Below are 23075 nucleotides of genomic sequence, written 5' to 3'. Positions count from 1 at the left end.
CAAAAGAAAACCGAAGACTGAGAATATCCAGACAACAAATATTTGGGTTCCCAGACTATTGGCCGGGGGCGGGGGGGCCTGGAGAGTGGACTTTGTGATTATCATTGTGGAGAAAAAGAAAATCTAACAAAAGGGATTGGCACTGCAGAAAGTCCCTGGCCAAGACAAGATGAGACATTGAGTATTTGACTCTCAGGTTTGGATTCTTCTCATTCGTTTCTAGAACCCCATGATCTGGTGATGATGTTCCTTTACTGCTGGGGGAGTTAAAACTGGAGCTCTGGAAATACAAATGGACTTGAAAATTCAACCAGACTTCATGTTATGGAGATAGTGCAAGGCACGAATCAGGATGTTTATGATCTAAAGCAGATTATGTATCAATGTCCACATGTAAAAACAAGTTGTATGATTATTATAGACCAGCATATCACGGTAGACCAGCAAAGGTGGTGAGTGTGTGTGTATGTGTGGGTGTGTGTATTTTAAGGAAAAGTACCTTGCTTTGAGACGGGTGTGCACGGGTCAAAGGAATAAAAAGGAAGTAAAGAACATGGAAATTCTTCAAGTGAAATAACTGACACCTGGCAATATGTCACAAACAGCTCTTTTCAGAGTAGATTTTATTAAAACTATGTGAATTGTTAAAAATGAGTCTCTAAGGAGACCTGATTCTGGTTTCTCAGCTCACAATTATCTCTGGGTTCCTTTTTCCTTCTTCCTGTCCTTGTTTTTTGTTTGTTTGTTGAGCACTGTTCCGTGAAATTCACAGAAGCAAATTTTAAAATTTCAAGGCATCATATGTTCCACATTTTCTTCTTTGCAACTACTTAAAACTTTGCTTACAAAGAGCCATGAAATCAACTGACGCATTTCTGACTACACTAGATATATTAAATGAGATAAATGTGAAGCCACCAACTCAGATATGGCACAGAACAGGTGCTCCATACACACGTATTTAATCCTAGGTCTCACTTCCGTGCACCAAATTTATGTAGGTAGATTGCTGGGTCAGAGAACATGTCTATCTTTTGTAGATAGACATTGCTAGATTCCTTTCCACAAATGCCGAACCAGGTCACTGTCCCCAACACAGCGTTTAAGAATACCATTCCCTCGTGTCCTGGCCTTTGCTATATGCTTATAAATTTTCACTTTTAAACCAGTTATTTTGATAATGCATAGAAGCACACTACACTACAAAATATTCATGTTTTTACCTTTGGATCTTTGTGAGATTGAAAACAAGTTTTGAAGACATTGGCTACATCGACATGAGTCATTGAACAAACATTTAGTAAGACCTGTGTGTCTTGATTTACACGATGAAGAAACTGAACAGCATGGCTTTCATCAACAGCCCTTGAAGATGCTGATGATAATCATGACGTTCCTTATGCCACTGGGGACTCCTTAGCCAAGACCCTGCTCCTCGAGGGTGAGCAAATAAACACGTTTATAAGAAACAGATGGCTATACAAAGACTTTTCACGATAACAAATAGTGTGTCAGGATGATGACTTTCTTCTCCAAGTACTGTAAAGATCTGGGATTTCCTTTGGTGTGGATGGTAAGTGCTGTATGCATCAGCCAGACCTCCAGTCCAAGCGTGCACATGATGAAGATAAGGATGAGGAATTGCCCAAATATTTTAAATTCCAACTTTCAGATTGTATCTAGATCTGATTCTGATTGTATCTAAAATAAGACTGACTCAGGCTTCATTTCTTCCCAATTTTGGTTGATTCCCCTTTGATAGAGGGGCTGACTTTCTACTCTCGGATGTCATTTGGTTAGATACTTTACTTTTGCAAAGTTCTGAGTTAGAAAAAAGAAATTAGAGTATTTCTGGGCAGTAACAGGCCTAAACATAAGCTTGCAATATTGAGAGGAGTGAAGGAATTTTTTAAGGTCTTCTTGTCTAAGGAAAAGCAAATCATGGAGGTCAGAATTTTTTATGTGCTGTGGTAGATGATTAAAATGCAGTCCCTCATGTCATTTCACCATCCTCTACCAATCTGATGCTAACTCTGGAAAAGCAACCTGACTTCTTCATTTTCCTCTCAAATACTGTGACCTAGATCTTAAGAGCAAAATCACTTTTAGCTATGGTAGGGAATCCTAGGGTTTCACTGTCATACTAATTAGAAATTTGGAATTTCATAATTATAGGGTACTGATAGGGGAAGCTTAACCGCATACTTAGTTTTTAAATTCCAATGTGGCCCAGGCGCTATGGCTCACGCCTGTAATCTCAGCACTTTGGGAGTACGAGGTGGGTGTATCACCTGAGGTCAGGAGTTCAAGACCAGCCTGACCAACCAGGTGAAACCCTGTGTCTACTAAAAATACAAAAATTAGCCGGGCGTGGTGGTGCGTGCCTGTAATCCCAGCTACTCAGGAGGCTGAGGCAGGAGAATCACTTGAACCCAGGAGGCAGAGGTTGCAGTGAGCCAAGATCATGCTATTGCACTCCAGCCTGGGCAACAGAGCGAGACTCTGTCTAAAAAAAAAAAAAAAATCCAATGTGTTCCATCTACAGAGTAAATGTATTACTTGCCTGGTTCTTAAGAGAAAAAGATACTTTCCACTGAGTTGTAAAAGGGTTTTAATCCCTGCATTTAGTTCTAATTGCTGTTTCCATAGCCTCCTGCTACCTGATATGATTATTCTCATTCCTGGATCCCACCGTCATAAACTTGGTATTATTTGAATACACATATTTTCTGTTATAGTAAACCAAGAAAAATCATGACAACACTGAAAACTATGTCCAACCAGCAAGGTAGTGACACGACTCTAGAGAAACTTCTGCTAAGTTTAAGATCAGTGGAGCTGGATTGAAAAAGCTACGCGGATCCACTTCAAAGGCCACCAGGAGAGAGCCTTTCTAATAAATCAGAGAGGACATGAAAGAGTGGCTCGAGGGTGACATTCTCCTGCCACTCATTGTCCCAACGTCTGCTCCAACCAGGAGTCAACTTAACTAGTCTTCAACCCCCCATGCATGGGAGCTGCTTACTGATGCGGCCAAAGTAGAAAATGAAGGTAAACGTTAATAATACTAAGTGCTGGAAAGAGGCTTATTTTAGAAAATCAATCAAAATATAACCCACATTGAAGATGTGGTCATCAATATTTAGATGCCAAATTACAGATACCACTATAACTATAAAACAAACACAGAGAAATTAATAAAAATATAATTTGAATGAAACTTTTAAATGTCTTTTTGGACTTTGATAAATCAATTAGGCAAAAGTAAATGAACACAGTAAAAAATATTAAGAATTTAACTTTTTTTATATTTTGAATTTATATATAAAGATTTATTACATTTCAAACATCTATAGAACATTGATGAAAGTTGACCATATATCATGAAATTAATAAAAGATTGTTATAAGAAGCTCTTACGAGAATTTTTCCAAACTGAAAAGAAATTCCTCAGAGTTCTGATGTGTATAATGTAAAATGAAATGATTACCTCCTAAGATTTACGTAAACTTAAATGTTATTTGTATTGTTAGTAGCTAGAAGTTAGCTAGTAGGTATGCATTTTTTGCTGAGTTTATGCTGTGTCTGCTATCATACCAAATAAGAGAATGATCCCAAGGTATCAACTATCTGGATTTCCATTATACTAAATTGCCTTTTCTCCTGATTAAGTCAACTGAAAATAGTCATACTCAGTTAAAATGAATGTAGAAAAAAAAAAAGTCCTTTTGTACAGCTATTGCTACAAGATACTGTGTGCTAAAATTGGAATCGTCTCAGAACCATGGGATTATCACCTTGGTTCACTTCGCACCACGACAACTTGATGCAAATTTTGCCCATGTGCAGAACTGGTCCATTGAGAAAGCCTGGGGAAGCAATATTCAGCTCCCAGGCTAACCAATCACAGCCACACACTAAATCTAAATAGAATCAAGCTGATATTTTTCAATGAACCACTCACTTTCCGATTTATGTCAGAGAGCAGTTGGTCTTATTATTAGGCGAATTCGTAAGTTTCAGTCTTCAGCTTTTCTTAGTCATCGTTGATATGCTCTGGGCCTAATCAGGACCCACAGAAAAATTGCAGTTATGGATATTTTGAAGCAGCAGCTTTCAGGGTCTTTCAAGGCTCCAAAATACAGCTTGAAAGGAAAAAAAAAAAGGGCACTCGGATGAACTTCGAAGAATGCCAAAGTGAGAGAAATGAGGGAAAAGAGAAACGGGAATGTGTACAGAATGATAAATTGACTCAACGTCAAATGAAATAGATTTTGAAATAACTGTGAAAAGTGCAAAATGTCTGAGCATAAAGAGGCTGCCACTGACAAAAGATGAATAAATGGGGCACTTCAAAGAAGGAATTTTCCAGCTGTGGCTCACAGGAATCTTCAAAAGCTGTTCCATATGAGATAGCAGGAAAATATTTTAATAATAAATAGAAACAAATAAGTGTGTATAATGACAGAAATCTGGAAAGAGCTATTTCCTCCCCATTACAATGACCAAACAGAGACGGTGTTGGTTGCTTTTTAAGACATGGATGTTTTAAATTATTATCATTTAAATTCAGACAATGAAAACTTGAGTGTGATTTTCTTTTTCGTATTCCCAGGAGAATGAGCATAAAGTAATTCTTCAATAATCACTGGGCAAATACCTGAGAGACCACAGAGAAGTTAGAAGAACAGATACTGAGCCCTGTGGCCTTGATTTGGGCATGAAAGAAAAATGTTTTATGTGCTCATGTGTTATTAGGGATGAAACAAATCTCTCAAATGTGGACAGGGGCCCATGTCACTGAAACCAGAGATGAAGTCGAAGGGTCAGGTAGCGTCTCCTGCGCTCACTCTCTCAGCTCAAAGCAACTGCGATTCCCTTCTTCAAGGCCTCCGTAGGACTTGGCTGAGCTACTCTCATCATTCACACAGCAGGGCTTCCACCCCTTTTCTTGGAATATCTGATCACCTGTTCTAGCGGAAAATCTTTCCTCTGATGCGGCTGACATGGTCTTCTCAATGTCATCTTTATCCCCTGAACTCTGCATTCAGATCCAAACCAGACTGGCCATTGACCAAAGAATAAGCCATCCAGGGCCAGGCACGGTGGCTCACGCCTGTAATCTCAGCACGTTGGGAGGCAGAGGCAGGTAGATCACGAGGTCAGAAGATCGAGACCATCCTGGCTAATACGGTGAAACCCCATCTCTACTAACAGAAAATTCAAACAATTACCCAGGCGTGGCGGCGGGCACCTGTAGTCTCAGCTACTCGGGAGACTGCGGCAGGAGAATGGTGTGAACCTGGGAGGCAGAGATTGCAGTGAGCCGAGATCGCGCCACTGCACTCCAGCCTGGGCGACAGAGTGAGACTCCGTCTCAAAAAAAAAAAAAAAAAAAAAGCCATCCAGTATTCTCCTGAAAAGACTTCATGACCAAAACCAGTAAGCTGAAACTCATGCACACAGGGACCCACGCTCAGAAGGGCTGGCCTGAGGTTTAATGCTCTGCAGTAGCTGTCTTACATTCTTGATAATTGTATCGATGAATTGTTATTTTGCAAACTGTGTCTGATGGAACCAGGGAACATCCTCTGGCAACTTAGAGCTTCGACTCACATTTAGTCTCCCTTCCCACTGCCTCCCACTCTCCCCAGGATGGGTTTCTGGTTGCATGATTTCTGTCTCCTGGTCCCAGGCCCTGCCGTGCCTCCCCATCCCTGACCTTCCACACATCGCTGGTTGCTGCTGCCCAGATGGCAACTGGACCATGTCAGCTGAGGGGAGAAAAACTCTGCCTTTTACCATCACCCTCTGTCCCCTGGGGTGAACCAGGCACACACATGCCCTGTCATTTCTGGGAAAGGGAATTTGGGCAGTAACTCCCAACCCAAGTGGCTCCGTGGCAGCCTCTCACCCACCTTCTGTCCAGGACAGAGTTGACAACCCCTTGAGGATCACCCAAACCCAGTGAATTGGGGCTATGGGAGATAGACTTCCCTGCCTCTGGTAGGTGCCCCATAACATTATTTAGCCAGATCTAAAGAAACTCTTCTATGCTGAGTCTCTGCTTAGATACCTATGGATAACAAGAAACTGATTACTTTGTGTTGTAAAATGCTGAATCCCTGGGGAATTTTTATTCAAAAGTTCTTTATAGGCCAGGTACAGCGGCTCACGCCTGTAATCCCAGCACTTTGGGAGGCCGAGGCAGGTGGATCACCTGAGGTCAGGAGTTCGAGACCAGCCTGGCCAACATGGTAAAACCCCATCTCTACTAAAAATACAAAGAATTAGCCAAGAGTGGTGGCAGGTGCCTGTAGTCTCAGTTACTCGTGAGGCTGAGGCAGGAGAATCGCTTGAACCTGGCAGGTGGAGGTTGCAGTGAGCCGAGATCATGCCATTGCACTCCAGCCTGGGCAATAAGAGTGAAATTACATCTCAAAAAATAAAAAAAGAGTTCTTTCTATGAAGCTGAAAATTGGTACTACATTATTGCCACTCACAGATCCTAGTTCTACCATCCAGAACAAAGCAAAGAAAGCCTGTGTCTCTCTTCAATAGAATAACTTCTAATATTTGAAAACTGAATGTCATATTCTCCCAATTCTTCAGGAAAAACATTCTTATTTTGTTCAGCAAATAAAAGCATAGTCCAGTGCATAGATTTACAAAATCAATTGTATCAGTGAAGGATGGGGACAAGACACATGTGAGTTTATGTCAGCCCTAGGCTTTTAATTAACTACAAACTCAATGATAGCCATTGCTGTGAGGCTGTTCTTACAAGTGATAATGTAAATCCTATTGTCCATGTGGAGGCAGGAATCTTCCTATTGAACTGTGTATTCGTCAGAGGAAATCTGGTGTATCTTATATCACTCTAAGGGACAAGAGTGATTCCAAAGGAATTTAGCCAGCCTGAAAAGAAGACTTGATACCTCTTTACAAATTATCCAGTCTGGGAGGGCAGGGAAGAATTTTCTGAAATAATGAAGACAGGGTAGAGAGCTGAGCAGAGCTGTCCGAGAGGTCTATAATAGGAGCCACATATACCATTTTAGATCATCTAGTAGTTACATTAAAACATATTTTTTAAAAGTGAAATTAGACTGAGGGATGTGTGAGGGATTGGGAAGATACTGGTCACAGAGCACAAAATTTCAGCCAGACAGGAGGAATATGTTCAAGAAATCTATTGTACAGCATGGTACAATAGCTGTATACTTGAAAATTGCCACCAGATGTGGTAACTCATGCCTGTAATCCCAGCACTCAGAGGCTGAAGTTGGATGATCACATAAGCCCAGGTGTTCAAGACCAGCCTGGACAGCACAGCGAGACCCCATCTCTACAAAAGTTTTAAAAATTAGCTGGGCATTGTGGTTTATGTCTATTGTCCCAGTTACTCAGGGGGCTGACGCGAGAGGATTGCTTGAGCCCAGAATGTCAAGACTGCGGTAAGCCGAACTGGGATGCCACCGCACTCCAGCCTGAGCAGCACAGGAAGACCCTGTCTGTAAAAGAAAAAAAGAAAATTGCTAAGAGGCTAGATTTTAAGCGTTGTCATTACAAAAAATGGTAAGTATGTGAGGTGATTCTTATGTTAATTACCATTTTACAATGTATTTTACAACATAATGTTGTGTACCATATATGTAAGCAATTTTTATCAATTAAAAAAACAAAAAAAAAGAATAAAAAATACATTCAAAATAAAGAATGGAAGAAAGGAACAAAATCTAGGGCAAGAATTTTGAGTGGTGAGATTTTATGACTTCTTTATTAAAGCTTTTTCTAGAGTTGTTAGAGCTGTTTTGCTAAAAAAGAAAAAAGGGAAATTAATTTTAATAATATATTACACCTAATCCATTACATCCAAAATATCGTTTCAGCATATAATCAGTAAAAAGTTATTGAGGTATTTTACGTCTTTTTTTGCATTAAGTCTTTGAAATCTAGAGTCTATTTTACAATTTAGACAAACCACATTTCAAATGTTCGATAGCCACATGTGGCTTGTGGCTTCAACATGGGGCAGTGCAACTGAAGTTAATGAGGTGAGAAGTAGAGGGGGGCCCTCCGGCAGAGGGGACCGTGTGTGTCCTGACTTTCTGGCAGGAAGAACAAGACCTGTGGGAGAGAAAACAAAAGCCAGTGTGGAACAGGATGAGAATGAGGACGCAGGTGGGCCTGATTAAGCAGGCCTTCAAGGATGTACTCATTAATTTTATCTTTATCTCAGGCTGGGCATGGTAGCTCACACCTGTAATCCTAGCACTTTTGGAGGCCGAGGCAGGTGGATCACCTGAGGTCAGGAGTTCGAGACCAGCCTGGCCAACATGGTGAAACCTCGTCTCTACTAAAACTGCAAAAATTTGCCAAGTAAGGTGGCAGGCACCTGTAATCCCAGCTACTCAGGAGGCTGACAGGAGAATAGCTTGAACCTTGGAGGCAGAGGTTGCAATGAGCCGAGATTGCGCCATTGCACTCCAGCCTGGGCAACAGAGCAAAACTTCGTTTAAAAAAAAAAAAAAAAAAAATTATCTGGACGTAATGCTGAGCCAGTGAAGGATTTTAAGCAAGCATATGACATGGTCATATTTAAAACCTCCCTTACCTTCTATGTTTTCATATAAATTATTGATAGAAGCACCGAATTCTTTGACCAATTACAGAAGGCCAACACTGTTCATTGCTTGAATTGATTGTGATTTACTAAACCGTAGACTCTAGAAAGTAAAATATGTCTTTTGCACTCACCCGAGAGGTGACACACAGAAGATCCTCAATATGTATTTGTTGTGTAAATAATGAATAACAATTGAGGTCCTCCCCAGTGGGCTACTTTCCAAGCACACACAGTTGCATAAAGTCAGGTAGCTCAGCTGTTGCCATGAGAAGCAAGTGGGTCCTTCCCTGACGCTTCCAAAGTCACAACTCTCATAACCCTGCATCCCTGACTCATCCCACAAAAGGTCTTCTTTCCTCTCAGAGGTAGGAGTTTCTGCCAGTTACAAAGAAACAAACAAATCATCTAAACCCTTTAACCCCTGTAGGCTTATCAGAGCACACTCCCCACCAAAATCTCTGCTTCTGAGATTTGAGGCATTTTGTCCTGTTACACCAAAACCATTAACAATCCGCTGAGACAAAGCACCAACAATGCAGAACATAAAGCTTGATTGCCTCAGCCTCCCACAGACCCAGAAAGAAAATACCAATGGACACCTTACAGGTCAGCCTGGGCAACATAGTGAGACCCTATCTTTACAAAAAATTAAAAAATTAGCTAGGCGTGGTGGCATATGCCTGTGGTTCTGGGGAGCTACTCGGGAGGCTGAGGCAGGAGGATTGTTTGAGCCTGGGAGTTCCAGGCTGCAGTGAGCTATGATCGCACCACCGCCCTCTTCAGCCTGGGAGACAGAGCAAGATCCTGTCTCAAAAAAAAAAAAGAAAAAAAAAAGAAGAAGAAGAAAATCTTTTGCCACCTGTAACACCTGTAAGTAGCTCTTTAAGGGTTCTCACCCAGGTTACAGGGAATCTTCGTTGTGTAGAGAAGACACAGAGATGTTCCCCCAGGAATGTCTTATAGGCATTTGCATGTTTATAATATATAGATAATATACATAACACATATAAACATATATTTGCATGTTTATATTGGTGGCTGAAAGAGGAGTTGTGTTTGAGCAAGAAAAACTTGGGGAAGAACAAAGGTATATTGGAGACGCATCTATGTCTTAGGTTAGCCTGAGGAATTAGATTTAAACTCTGAGGATAAAGAGGTTAAGGACAAAAGCGAGGGTAATTGTGTTTCTGGATGATGTTTGAGTCTTGGTTATAGGCTCCGTGATTCTTCAGGCCCATTCAAAGAATGAGATATTGATATGGAAGGGTCCTAACACATCCTGCCACAGGTTTCAAAGCATCTGGCCCTGAAAGCCAGGAGCGTAGGCTCACACCTGCAGAGATGCTGTGGTTAATGATGGGCAAGGCAGGCCTCAGAGAAGGTTCTTATGAATGGCACTAGTCACAGAGCGTTTCAAGTGGCCAACTCTCCCCAAGGAAAATGAGGCTGACGGTTATTCATGTGCAGCAATCCACAGAAACAAGTTGGTCAAATAAAATATAGAACCACCAGTTACATTTTCATTTCAGATGAACAATGAACGATATTGTGGTATGAGACTTAAAATCAGTATTACGTGTTGCCTTCACGTTTAAAACTAAGAGGGTCTTAAGTGGCTTAACTGCAAGCTCCCCTCTTCACTGTATTCCACAGATAAATTTTGCCAGCCAATCAGCCATCCTTATCACGAAAACCAGGGACAGTGCCTGCCTTTCCCTAGATAATGGGCTTCAGTTCCTTGCCAGCCCATGGAATTGTTCAAACAAGTCAATTTCATTCTCCTGCCAGAGACAGGGCTCACCTCACCCTCTTGATACTACCAAGCCTGCCTCCCAGGGCTCCTGTTATGTTTACTCGGTTTCCAGGTTTAACCTCCAGGTGGCGCTGCGTGGTGTGCAGAGTTCTCCCATGCCAGGTTGTAAGGGACTAATAAGTTGCTGCCAATGTCATCTCTCTAATGTCAGGTGTCATATGTTTGACCATCCCCATAACCATAAGGTGAGACTCCTCCCTCACCAATGGAGTAGAGAGGTGACCAAGGTGGATACCCATTTGGAACATATTTGTATTAAAAAAAAAATGCATGCTTATCTGAAATTAAAATTTACTTGAGCATTTTGCAACTTTTGTACATGTGTGCTAAATCTGGTAGCCCTCTCTGGAAAGTACCATAAGTAAGAGGCATAGATTTCAGAAGGAGTTGAGGTCCTAGAGCCCTGCAGTGAGAGAGATTCAGACTTGAGGTTTTGGGTTTTGTTTCTTTGCTTGTTTGGTGTTAATGCTACTTGGACCGCCTTTGCACCCAGCTTTGTAACCTCTGGGAAACTCAGGTTAAACCTGTGTTATTAACTTGATTCTTCCCAAGACACTGTTTTACCTCTTAATTTTATGAGGAAATTGTTACACATAGTCACTAGTCAGGGCCTCAAAGTTGAGATTAGAATTCCGAATTTTTGAGCCATAGCACCCTTTCCCTTAATGACTTCTTTCTCTGCCATTTAATTAGCACTAAAAGTTAATGGAGTTTTTTCACAGGTGCCATCTTATTGGGTCGTGCTTGCATTATATTGACCGTGTTGGAACAATAACTCAGTGGTCATTCATCTCACACATGTCTTTTTCTTTCCATTCTGTCACTATTTAATTTTTTGAAGTCTGTCCCTACCATCAGCCATTCTGAAAACCTCTGCCAGACTAATCTTCCTAAATCTCAGCTCTGATTTTCTGTCACTTCCCATCTCAAAACAGAACTTCACCCACAGAGTAAAAGTTACATTCTTTGAGCTCACATTTAAAATCTTAAATGTCACTTTCCAAGAATTTATTCATGCAGAATATAAATCCCAATTGCCGACTGCGGTCTGTACACACTTTACGTTTCGTTTCTCAGTTCTTCTGCTTGATCCTTTCCTACCTGATGTCCACCTCTGCATAGACCCCAACATTACCCATGATATCAGACCTTGTTTAAAGATCGCCTTGAGTATCTCCATGGTTGAATGAAAACTTTCTCCAGTGTAAACTCCCAGAGCCTATGATCTGCTTCTCTTCACTGCATAGCTCACAGCATGTTTTCCTTCTTTCTTTCTTTTTTTTTTTTTTTTTTTTTTGAGACGGAGTCTCACTCTTTTTCCCAGGCTGGATTGCAGTGGCGCAGTCTCAGCTCACTGCAACCTCCGCCTTCTGGTTTCAAGCAATTCTCCTACCTCAGGCTCCCAAGTAACTGGGATTACAGGCATGTGCCACCACGCCCAGCTAATTTTCGTATTTTTAGTAGAGACGGGGTTTCACCATGTTGGCCAGTCTGGTCTCGAACTCCCGACCTCAGGTGATCCACCCACCTTGGCCTCCCAAAGTATTGGGATTACAGGCATGAGCCACCGTACCTGGCCCATAGTATGTTTTCACACACATCTTTCCTCCTTGCCAGATGAAAAAGTCCATGAGTACAGGGGCCACATCTGACATCTCTTGAAAATCTTAATTCATTGAATTGGATTTATTTGGTTTTATTTTTATTTAATAGATCAACAACTCTTTCTAATAAGAACCTTGAGGCCTTTTTCTCTCATTTGAAAATGAGCCCAGTTTGCGTTCTTTCAAACCTTTGGTCCTGTGGAATTACACCACTGACAGTCATCCAAGAGGACCCTCCAGACACAAGCCCCTGCTTCCTCCCTCACTCCGACAGGAAAAGTACCCAGTTTTCTGTTTCAGTATCAGGCTTTCTATACCATGTTGAAGAACAAAACAAAGCAAGAAGAAGTCTACTAAGAAAATGTTTCCAAACACCAGAATTTCTAGTTCCTTCGTACTGTAACAGTGGACGAGTCTAGATTGTTAAGTGTTCCTGGAGTAGTTCTTTCCCTGCCTCCTGGTTCCTTCATGTGAAGATCTTCCAGTGCCAGAAAGTTCTCAAGTCCTCCTCCTCCTCAAGTATTCATCAGGTTCCCAACATAATCAGTTTTGTTATTATATTCATTGGTTTCCTTGCTTGCTTGTTGGTTTTCATGCTGTTTCCTTCTGTGCTGAAAAGCACACATCTGTCTTCCTGGATTGAAGGTGAGAGAGAAATGTAGACGATCTTAGTCAAGCCATGCATTTTCCGTCACTTCAAGTCAGTACTATTTAACTATTTGTCCAACATTTGTTTAGAGAAGAGTGTGAGCCTTGTATGGGAGAAGAGGTGGCAGGACCTACCTGCTGAGCAATGTGTCTCTTCTGTTGTTCACTAGATTCAGTCTGGACTGACACCTTGCAGACTTTCTGCAGGAGGGCAAAAGTCCTGTTAATAAAGCACAGTCATCTCCTTATATTCGTAGAGTTTAGAAATTGTCAACCCAGGTCTTTGCTATGCCAACCAATACTTGCTGCCTCCTATTTCAGGCATAAGCCAGGTTTGGTTTCAATATAACTCCCTACCTGCACCCACCCCTTCTCACAGCTTGCATGCACTGTGTGTTATTTGAGAAGAAACGTGCCATTGAGGTGTGGAAAGTGCATGGGTTGTGGGAAGGAGGCCATATCCACGCTGCTCTGTTCCCTAGGCTTTCAGCCCAGACACAGTTCCTGCCATGACGAGTGATTTGCGAATGATTGCATATTCCTGGGGAGACATGAGAAGAGACATAAAGTGAAAGCGAGGAAATGTGTTCCTAAGCTCTGTTCACTTTGTACTCACCCCAGAGAATTTTGTCACCTGGATTTCTTCCAGAAAGTTCTGACACCTTTAATTATTTCTGTTCGTCCATCAGGAGCAGACCAGGTGCTACTGATGGAAGACTTAAGGCTTTGCATTTGTGGCAAGCTAACGCAACGCCAGCCCGCAGATTTCTTATAAGAAGAAGAGGGATTCACTCTCAGCTTTGACCGGAGTGACCTCTGCCAACATCTCCCCTCTGGAAAGGCTGATGGATTGTTCATAGCTGAGATCTCATTTCTTTTCTTCCTTCTTAGATTTCAGTTGGGATTGGTGTCTTCCCCTGGGTTTATAGCAACAGCAAAATAAAACTCTAAAATGGTGTTCGGCTCATTATACAGAAGCCAGTTGGCCAAGTCTTGTCATTCTAAGGTGAGTGGCAATCACAGGGGTAGTGGAGATAGTTCTGGGTGTATTATGTATCAACACCAAATCAGAGGCTTCACTCTTTCTTTCTAGTGGAAGGATAAGAGAGTTGCTGTCTTTGCCTGTGTTAGAGAGGATTTCCAACCCTTCTACCCAGGCTTAGTTTTCAGGGTGTTTACATTTTAGTATACCACTCCATCCTCAGTGAAACAAGCCAGCTTTGTTTATTACCAACTTCCATTTTTATCTGAAATATGGTTCTTCTGAGCTTTATAGCCTTATTACATGACATCCTATCACATGAAATGCTGTAAAGAAGAATGAGATCATGTAGGTGAAATGATTAGTCTGAGGAAAAAAATTATTTGTATTACTATCAAGTTTATGTTGGACTCATTTTTTTAACATTTCAGAAAACACTCCATCTTGAGTGCTTGGCAGAAATGGATACAGGGGTATTATGTTTCTTTTTCTGAATGACTAAAAGAAAATTGAGTCCAAAATATCTCAGGACATAGTTTTCGTGAAGAAAAAGTGGAATCGAATGCTATAAAATTTTGTTCCGCTTTATGTCACAAATACCAAGGTTCAGTTAACATGTTTAATTTATTTATATGGCTTTTCTCCTCCTGAGATTTCAAATTTAGGGCCCAGTCCTTTAGCAGATTGTTGTCATATCCTATAAAAGTGAAACTTCGTCTTCATGTCCAATGACACCTGTGTGGTCTTCTTTCAAATATATGTTTTTAAAGTTCTTTTGTTTCAAGAGTTTGTGAGCTTACTTTGTACATATTCCTAGAGAACCAAATGGGAAATTTCTGAAGCAAATGGACCTTTCGTTTATAAGAAGAGAAGACCAGAGTCAATAAGCAAATATCCTCCTCTTGAATGAATCGTGCTAAGGGTTGCAATGGAAACTAAGGTGGGAGACAGAATTAAGGAGCACAGTCTCATGATACAATTATGTGGGACTGCAATGTGAGCCAGGATGAAGGGCTCACTAAAGAATGTCCTGACTTACATACATCATGAAAGACTCTAACTGAGCCAACTTTTTTCTTTTCTGATTTTTGTCATCAAGTTGTTTCATCAGTTAAATCTTCTTTGTCATAAGGTTTATAGCTTGTTTTGAGAGATACAAGTCTCAGATCGACAAATCATGGATGTGGCCATGGACTACTGGGAAACTTTCAAATTAGTTTGATCCACTTTTGCGTTATAAAATTGCCCACATTAGTACAACTGTGATGCTAATACATACTCTCCACCATCCCCCTGCTTTCTTGCCTCATCTCCTTTCATCCATTTATTCATTTATTCAACAAATATTTATTGAGTGGCTGTGATGTTCCAGGCAGCCAGGTGCCAACCAGCCAACTGCCAAATAGGGTCTAAAAACTATTCTTCATCTTTAAGGTAGTAATATATACAAAATCCCCATCCTCTCCTGGAGTCTGTACTCTAAACATATACCCAAAGTATTTGGTTTCAGTCTTGAGTAAATTCACTCACCCCATCATTTTGCAGTCACATATCAGAGAGCCAAACCAGTACTACATAATGTTTGGGAGAACAAGTTCTCATCCTCAACGTTTCTAGTTTAAGATTCTAATGACCTGGGACTTAGATTTTTAAGGCACAGCCATTTTATCAGACATAATACATGTGATTGCAAGTAATAGAGAATGGTCTTAAATAATAAGAGGCATATACTCAATCATGGGAATAAAAGATCTGAAGATATGTTTGGCTTCAGGCATGGCTTGATCAAGGCCCTTAGCACTACTGCTCTGCATGCCTCTCTCCTCTGCTTTTCTCTACACTCCAGCTGTGCCCTCAGGTTGGTTTCCAGTTGTGGGGCAGAGACAGCTGCCAGCAGCAGTTCAAGACAAGCCTTATAGCTGAAATTCCAGGAGACAGAGAGAGACATCCAGAGCTTTAGAACCAGTTCTCTGTCCAGCAAAATGACAAGCAACAAACAACTGGCTTAGGCTTGGATCCTAGTTCACATCACGGAATCAATTGCAGTGGCCAGAAGATAGGCTCAATCCACCCCACATGTGTGGCTACTGCAAAACGGGAGAAGAGTAAAAATTATATTGGAGGGTAGAATGACATTGCCTACAGATACATTGTTAAGTTAAATACGAATGTTTTCAATATTATATTATGATATTATAGTTGGAAGGTTAGATGCAATTCAGTTCAAGCCATTCATGTTTTGAGTGAAGATGCTGAAGCTCTTCCCGTTAGTTGCCTGACTCACTGAAGCTTCGTCAGACAGTAGGTGGCAGAGCCACAACTCAAACACTCATTTTCCAATTCCTATTCTTGAGCCCTTTCAGCAACTTGGGGTTTTTGATTCAACCTGGCTGTGCCTGACTATGGTTTATCCGTATTTATCCATATTTAATATGTGTCAATAATTTTGGGGGTTTTATTGCTAATATTTCATTGTATGGATATTCTACATTTTATTTATTTGCCAATTGGCTGACATATGGAAGTTTTAGTTTTTAGCTATGATGTATCACAAGATTATGAATATTTACAGACGTATCTTTCTTGGAAGCATATATTTTCATTTCTCTTGAGTAGATACCTACTTGCAGATTGTATGTGGTTTCTTGTAGCCTTTAACTTTGCTGAACATATGTATTACTTCCAGTAGATTTTTCATGAATTTCTTGAATTTTCTACATTCAGGTCAAATAGTCTATGAATAAGACAATTTTCTTTCTTTCTTTCTAATCCACAGTTTAACTGTTTTGGAAAACTGTCAGACTCCTTTTCAAAATGGCTGTGCCATCTCATATTCCCAACAGCAATGTTCCTGTGTCTCCACATCCTCTCCAACACCTGTTATTGTCTTTCTGACTTTTTTCTTACAGCCATCCTAGTGGGTATAAAGTGGTATCGTATGATTTTAATTTATATTTTCCTAATGATTACTGACGCTGAGCATCTTTTCGTGTACTTATTAGGCCAGTCATATATCTTCTTGGTGAAATCTCTATTCAAATCTTTTATCCATTTAAAAAATTGGGTTGTGTGTCTTCATATTAAGTTGTAAATGTTTTTTATATGCTGGATACAAATCTCTTATTAGATATATGATTGTAACTATTTGTATGGTTTCAGCATTGTATTTTTATGTTCTTAAACTTTAATGAAGCTTAATTTTTTTCTTCATCTTTATGCTTCCAGTATTATAGTTAAGAATGAGTTGCCTAAGCCAAGTTCATAAGATTTTTTTCTAGAATTTTTATAGTTCAGCTCTTTACACTTAGGTATATGATTCATTTTGAGTAAATGTGTATTTATGGTGTAAGGTAAGAGTTTCAATTCACAGTTTTTTCTGTGACTATCCAATTGTCCATTGGATGTCCAATTGTCCAATATTGGTTACAAAGACTATTCCTGCTCATTGAATTGCCTTGGCACCTTGTCACCTTGTCTTAGGTGGACTATCAATTGTGTATGATTGATCTATAATGCCTCTTCTTATGCCAGGAGCACACTGTCTCAAACATTGGAGGTTTACAATATGTTTTAAATAGGGTAATAAAATCCTCTAATTCTGTTCTTTTTCAAAATTGTTTTGGCTATTCTTGGTCCTTTGCATTCCCATATATATTTTAGGATCTTCTTCTCAAGGTTTACACAAACTCTACTGGTATTTTGATAAGGGATTATACTGTGTTATATATATAAGATGTTCATGAGAATTGTATTAAATCTACAAGTCAATTTCAGTGGGTCATTATCTTTACAATGTTGAGTCTTCCAATTCATGAACACAGTGTGCCTTTCCATTTATTTAAATCTTCTTTAATTTCTCTTAGCAAAGATTTATACTTTTAGTGTAAAACTTTTATAATTCATGTGCTAACATTATTCTTCTTAGTTTTAATGTGATTGGAACGAAATTATTTTTAAATTTCATTTTCAAATTATTACTAGCATATAGAAATACAATTGATATTTATATTTTGATCTTGTATCCTATAACTTTGCTGAATACATTTATTATTTCTACTAGATTTTTAATGAATTTCTTGAATTTTCTACATTCATGTCAAATGGCCCATGAACAATATTATTTTATTCCTTCATTTCTAATCCACATGCCTTAAATTTCTTGTTCCTGCCTTATTGGCAGAAGATGGTGAAAGAATCATACTTACTTTGTCCCCAGTCTTAGGGGGAATGTATTCAGTCTTTCACCTTTAAGTATAATATTAGCTGCAGATTTTTCATAGATATTTTTTCTCTTTCTATTCCTAGTTTGTTAAGGGCTTTTATCATAATAGGTGTCAAGTTTTGTCAAATACTTTTTTGAGTCTGTTTGGATAATTACATCTTTTTGTCTATTATTCTATTAATAATTGGTATACAACATTAATTGATTTTTAAATCTTAAAGCAATTTTGCTTTCTGGGACAAACCCCCCTTTGGCCATAGTGTATAATCTTATCTATATATTGCTGGATTTATGTTGCTAATATTTCTTTAAAAAATTTTGTGTGTATATTCATGAAGACTATTGGCCTGTAGCTTTCCACTCTTGTGATGTCTTTTTTGACTTTCATATCAAGTTAATATTACCCCAGGATAAATAAGAAGTTCTTCCTCCTCTTTTGACTCATGAAAGTGTTTGAAAAAAAAAAACACTGATATTATTTATTATTTAAATATTTAATAAAATTCATCTGCAAAACCTACTGAGTCTAACTTTTCTTTGTGAGAGTTTAGTTACCAAGTCAGTTTTTTATTTGTAATAGGTCCACTTGGATTTTCTATTTCTTCTTTTATTCATGTTGGTAATTTGAATCTTTTTAAGAATGTTTCAGTTTTGTCTAAGTCATCTTCTTTATTGGACTAAATTTGGGTAGTATTTCTTTGTCATCCTTTTAACTTCTGTTGTGTTGTTAGTAATTTCATTGATGTATCCTCTAGTCTTGAGTATTTCCTTGTTTCTGTTTGCTTTTGGCTTAGTTTGCTGTTTCTTTTTCTAGTTGCTTGAAGTAGAAGCTCAAGTTACTGATTTGAGATCTTTTTTTCTTTCCTAATATAGGCATTTAAAGCACTAAATTTTTCTCTAAACTTAGCTGCATCTCACAAATTCTGCTATATTGTGATTTTATTTTCATTCAGTTTAAAATATTTCCTAGTTTCCATTGTAATGTTTTTCTTTACCCTTGGTTTATTTAAGTCTTTGGAGATTTCCCAGTTTTCTTTCCATTGTTGTTTTTCTTTTTTCAAATTTTATTTATTTTTTAATTTTTGTGGGGACATGGTTGGTGTACATATATATTAATATTTATGGGGTACAACAGTTGTTTTAATACAGGCATGCAATGCGAAATAAGCACATCATGGAGAATGGCATATCCATCCCCTCAAGCATCCATTGTTTTTTTTCATTGCTCTTTAATTCCATTGTAGTCAAAGAACTTTTTTTTATTATTTAAATCTTCTTAAATTTGTTAATGGTTTTATGGTTCAGTATATGATCTATCCTAGGGAACATTTCATTGGCACTTGAGACAATGTGTTTTCTCCTGTCGTTGTATGGACTGTTCTATAAATGTCTGTTAGGTCAAAGTTGTTGATGGTGGTGTTCAAATCCCCTATATTCTTGCTGATTTTCTGTCTAGCTGTTTGATTAACTACTGAGAGTGGAATATTAAAGTTTATTATTATTGCATTATCTATTGCTCCTTTCAGTTCTGACAACTTTTGCTTAATGCATTTTGGGGCTATGTTTTAGTTGTGTATGCACTTATAATTATTACATCTTTCTGATGAATTTATCCTTTTATTCATATGCTGTAGCCTATTGTCTCTAGTCATATTTGGAGTCTTCAAGTCTATTTTGTCTGTTATTTACATAAGTATTTTATATCTCTTACTGTTGGATGTTGCTTTCAACTTCTTAAAATCAAAAATGTATCTGTTACAGAAGGCATATATTTGGATTCTGTTTGTTTGTTTTTTAAAATCAAGCCTGACAATCTGCCATTTGATTGAATTGTTTACTTAATTCACCTTTTAATAGAATCATCCAAATGGGTAGATTTATATCTGTTATTATACTCTTTTGTTTGCTATATGTCTCATATATTTATCCCTTTTTTTGCTGCCTTTTAAATTAAATGACTATTTTTAGTGTATTATTTTCTTTTGTCTTTTTTAGTGATACATATTTTTATAATTTTTAGGAGTTTCTTCAGGAATAGTAATTTGCATCTTAGTTTATCACAATGTACTTCAAATGAATACTAACTTAATTCAGCTAAAATACAGAAACTTTGCCCCAGTATAGCTCCCTTTTCTTTTTTTGTGCTAATGCTGTCATACATATTGCACCTTTCTGTTAGAAGTTCAACAATACGATGCATAATTATAAATCTTTAAAGAAAAGAGAAAAGGTAGTACCATACATATCTATGCAACTTTTTTTTTTTTTTTTTTTTTTTTTTTGAGACGGAGTCTGTCTCTGTCACCCTGGCTAGAGTGTAGTGGCATGGTCTTGGCTCACTGCAACCTCTGCCTACTGGGTCCAAGCGATTCTCCTGCCTCAGCCTCATGAGTAGCTGGGATGACAGGCACCCGCCACCACACCTGGCTAATTTTTGTATTTTTAGTAGAGATGGGGTTTCCCCATGTTGGCCAGGCTGGTCTCGAACTCCTGACCTCAGGTGATCTGCCCACCTTTATGCAATCTTATATGTTCACTACTCCCTTACCATTTATAGTGTTCTTCTTTTCTTCATACAGATCTGAGTTACTATCTGGTACTATTTCCTTCTCAGCTGAAAGATTTTTTTTGGTATTGCTTGTAAGGCAGATCAGCCAGCAACAGATTCTTTCACTGTTTGTTGAGGAATAGTACTTTTCTTCTTAAAGTTTCATGGGATGAAAGAAAACTAATATTTAGCTTAGGAAGGAAATTGGCCTTATCTGTGTATTGGTTCCACTCGTAACTATTTATATTTATGTAAAAATCTTCAAGACAGTGATTGGCGATAGAAAGTAAAGATATAAGATGAGTTATTTAAATAAGTATTTTGAAATGAACATGTTGTATAAAATTGTGGAGGTGATTTGGTCATTTGACCAAAGCATGTAATGCACAGCACCTTGATGGGAAACCCAGTCTCACTTTGTGGCAACTTTATCAAATTTTAACCAAGAACCTCCAATGCCATTATACATCTGGGCTTACAAATAATATGACAATGTAATTCCACAGTATCTTTGTTATACAACTAGCAGGATCAACTTTTAGCTCTGCTGCATTTCAGATCCTGAAAAATAGAAAACCAAAAATAAATCTGGGAGGATGGGCAGAATATAACAGAGATTATTCAATCAGAAGAATTAGAAAAGGTAGAAAAAAATCAAACAAAACCATTAATAAAAATTAGAATATTAAACTGTTGGTCTTATTTACTTGAAAAGGGGGGGGGGTGTCTGTGTGTGTGGTAATTTCAGGAATAATCGTTGTGAACTAGGTACTCCACTTTCTGGAACTGACCATTTTACACATGTTAAATGGATTAATGGTTTATTAAAAAGTCTGTTAGTTTTATTTCCTAAAGTTCCTTTTTGCTTCTGCTGTCATATAATAGTTCATCTTCAGTAAGTATCTGTACCTTGGGACAAAGGTCTCCAGGGGCTTGGCACATAATTTATAACAGTAATGGAAATGGCATGCTTAGTATTGATAGCCACGGGACCCCTGCATATTTGGAGAGAAGGCGAAGTTTTATCACCCATGAAAAGGCTAATGAGATAGGCAGATTTCAGGGGAAAATGATCTTTCTGTCTTGCCCTTAGACCTTGTTCTACCAGTGAGACTCATGTCTGAAGCATAATGACTCCAGCATGCTCTGAGTATAAGATTATATGACGTACGCAGGTGAGCTACTCAGAAGTCAGAATATTCACCAATAAATGCCAACCTAATTGGATGCCTTAATTATGTCACCTTTACTCCCAGGACATAACCGCAGGGACAGCTTGATGACTGGTTTTCACTTCAAAATCTCAGTCTCCAGTTTCCAATTTTCAATATAGTGTTTCAGGCAGATAGCTGTGGTCCTCTGCAACTTGGAGAATATTTGTGTATTTGGCCATTGGAAATACAGTTCTGGGGCTCAGGAAAGAATTCAAGGGAGGAGACAGATATCTCAGAGTTAGAATATGTCTAAACCAGGTTGGCCTGTTTTACAAGGCAATTCTGATCCTCTTCCTCCTCTTTACTCAGCTGCTGGGAGTCAGCCATCTTGAAACAGGTGGTGTATGAGGATGCTGTTGGCGGTCTACCAGCCAGCGATTATTCCCCTTGGTATCCAGATGTTGCATCAGTACAAGACTGTTTCAAAACGACCAGAGAGTCTGTTACTGTTTCAAGTTTTTCTGAAACCTTAGGATCTTAAACATGAAGCAATTCTCCAAGCTAACAATGTGCTAGCTAGTGGGACACAGGAACTAATCAGAGAAAACGGGCATTTGGGATACATTAGAAATTCAATATCAGCTTTGTGAAGTTGTTAATAATTAGCCCCAGCTTTTGTCTCTATCCCAGCAGCTAGTGACATGAAAGTGATTAGGTTTCTAAAAAACAGTTTAAGCTTACTAAGTGTATTAAGTAACAAGGTTTTTAATCAACAGTTTATTGATTCCAGCAGGACAGTTGTGAGAGCAAAATGCTGTGGATGCTGGTAGAATAAATTTGTAGGCCGGTTCACTGCTACTTAAAAATGTCAAAGCAATAGATATTTTAGAGGGATTTTTTTTTTATTATTATTATTATTTTTTGTCTATAGTAAACTCTAAGACAAGGGGAAAAGTTACCAGAATGGCAAAAATATTATTCTGATATAAAATCGGGAGCTTTGTACCTTTCTCTTACCATTCTTCACATTTACATTTTAAATAAAAGAGGTTAATCATGTGTCACTTCTATAATCTGTATTCAGTAAACATGTTTTGAGATTTCCCATTTAAATACTAAACCTAAGGCAGTCCATTAAAATAATCCAAAATTCAGAAATATAAAAATTTGCAACTTTACTAAAAATGATAGGCAATATAAATGCCTGAAACCTGAAGGAGTCACTCCTGACTATGAGACTCATAGAACTCAACTGAGAAACACATATCTTGACTTTTTCACCTGAAATAGAGACCTCCTACAAACCTCCTACAAATGAAGAAGATTCTTCATTTCCAATTTCCTGCAAACAGCTCAGAAATCTAGGGCTACACCAGTCAGAACACCCCTTCTCATGGGGGCATTACTTTTTAGGCAGCCGTATAACAGATCACTGTGTCTATTCAGTCTCACTGCCTGAATCCATTCCAGGGTCG

General features: G+C 38.7%; 2 long non-coding RNA genes across 2 annotated transcripts in view; both read right to left on the bottom strand.

The window, feature by feature from the left end:
• LOC102129505 (uncharacterized) overlaps positions 1-23075 on the bottom strand; it is a 324484-nt gene that overhangs the window by 69305 nt on the left and 232104 nt on the right. The gene's annotated exons all lie outside the window — the stretch shown is intronic.
• On the bottom strand, positions 12113-12917 carry LOC123569531 (uncharacterized). Its single transcript, XR_006693305.3, has 2 exons — positions 12830-12917; positions 12113-12680 (listed from the first exon to the last, which is right to left on the bottom strand). It is a non-coding gene; the product is annotated as an uncharacterized lncRNA (long non-coding RNA).

The sequence above is a fragment of the Macaca fascicularis genome, chromosome 16 (genome assembly GCF_037993035.2).
Source record: "Macaca fascicularis isolate 582-1 chromosome 16, T2T-MFA8v1.1".
Taxonomy (NCBI): domain Eukaryota; kingdom Metazoa; phylum Chordata; class Mammalia; order Primates; family Cercopithecidae; genus Macaca; species Macaca fascicularis.
The sequence above is the reverse complement of the archived record's forward strand: the minus strand, read 5'-3'. Positions and strand labels throughout refer to the sequence as shown.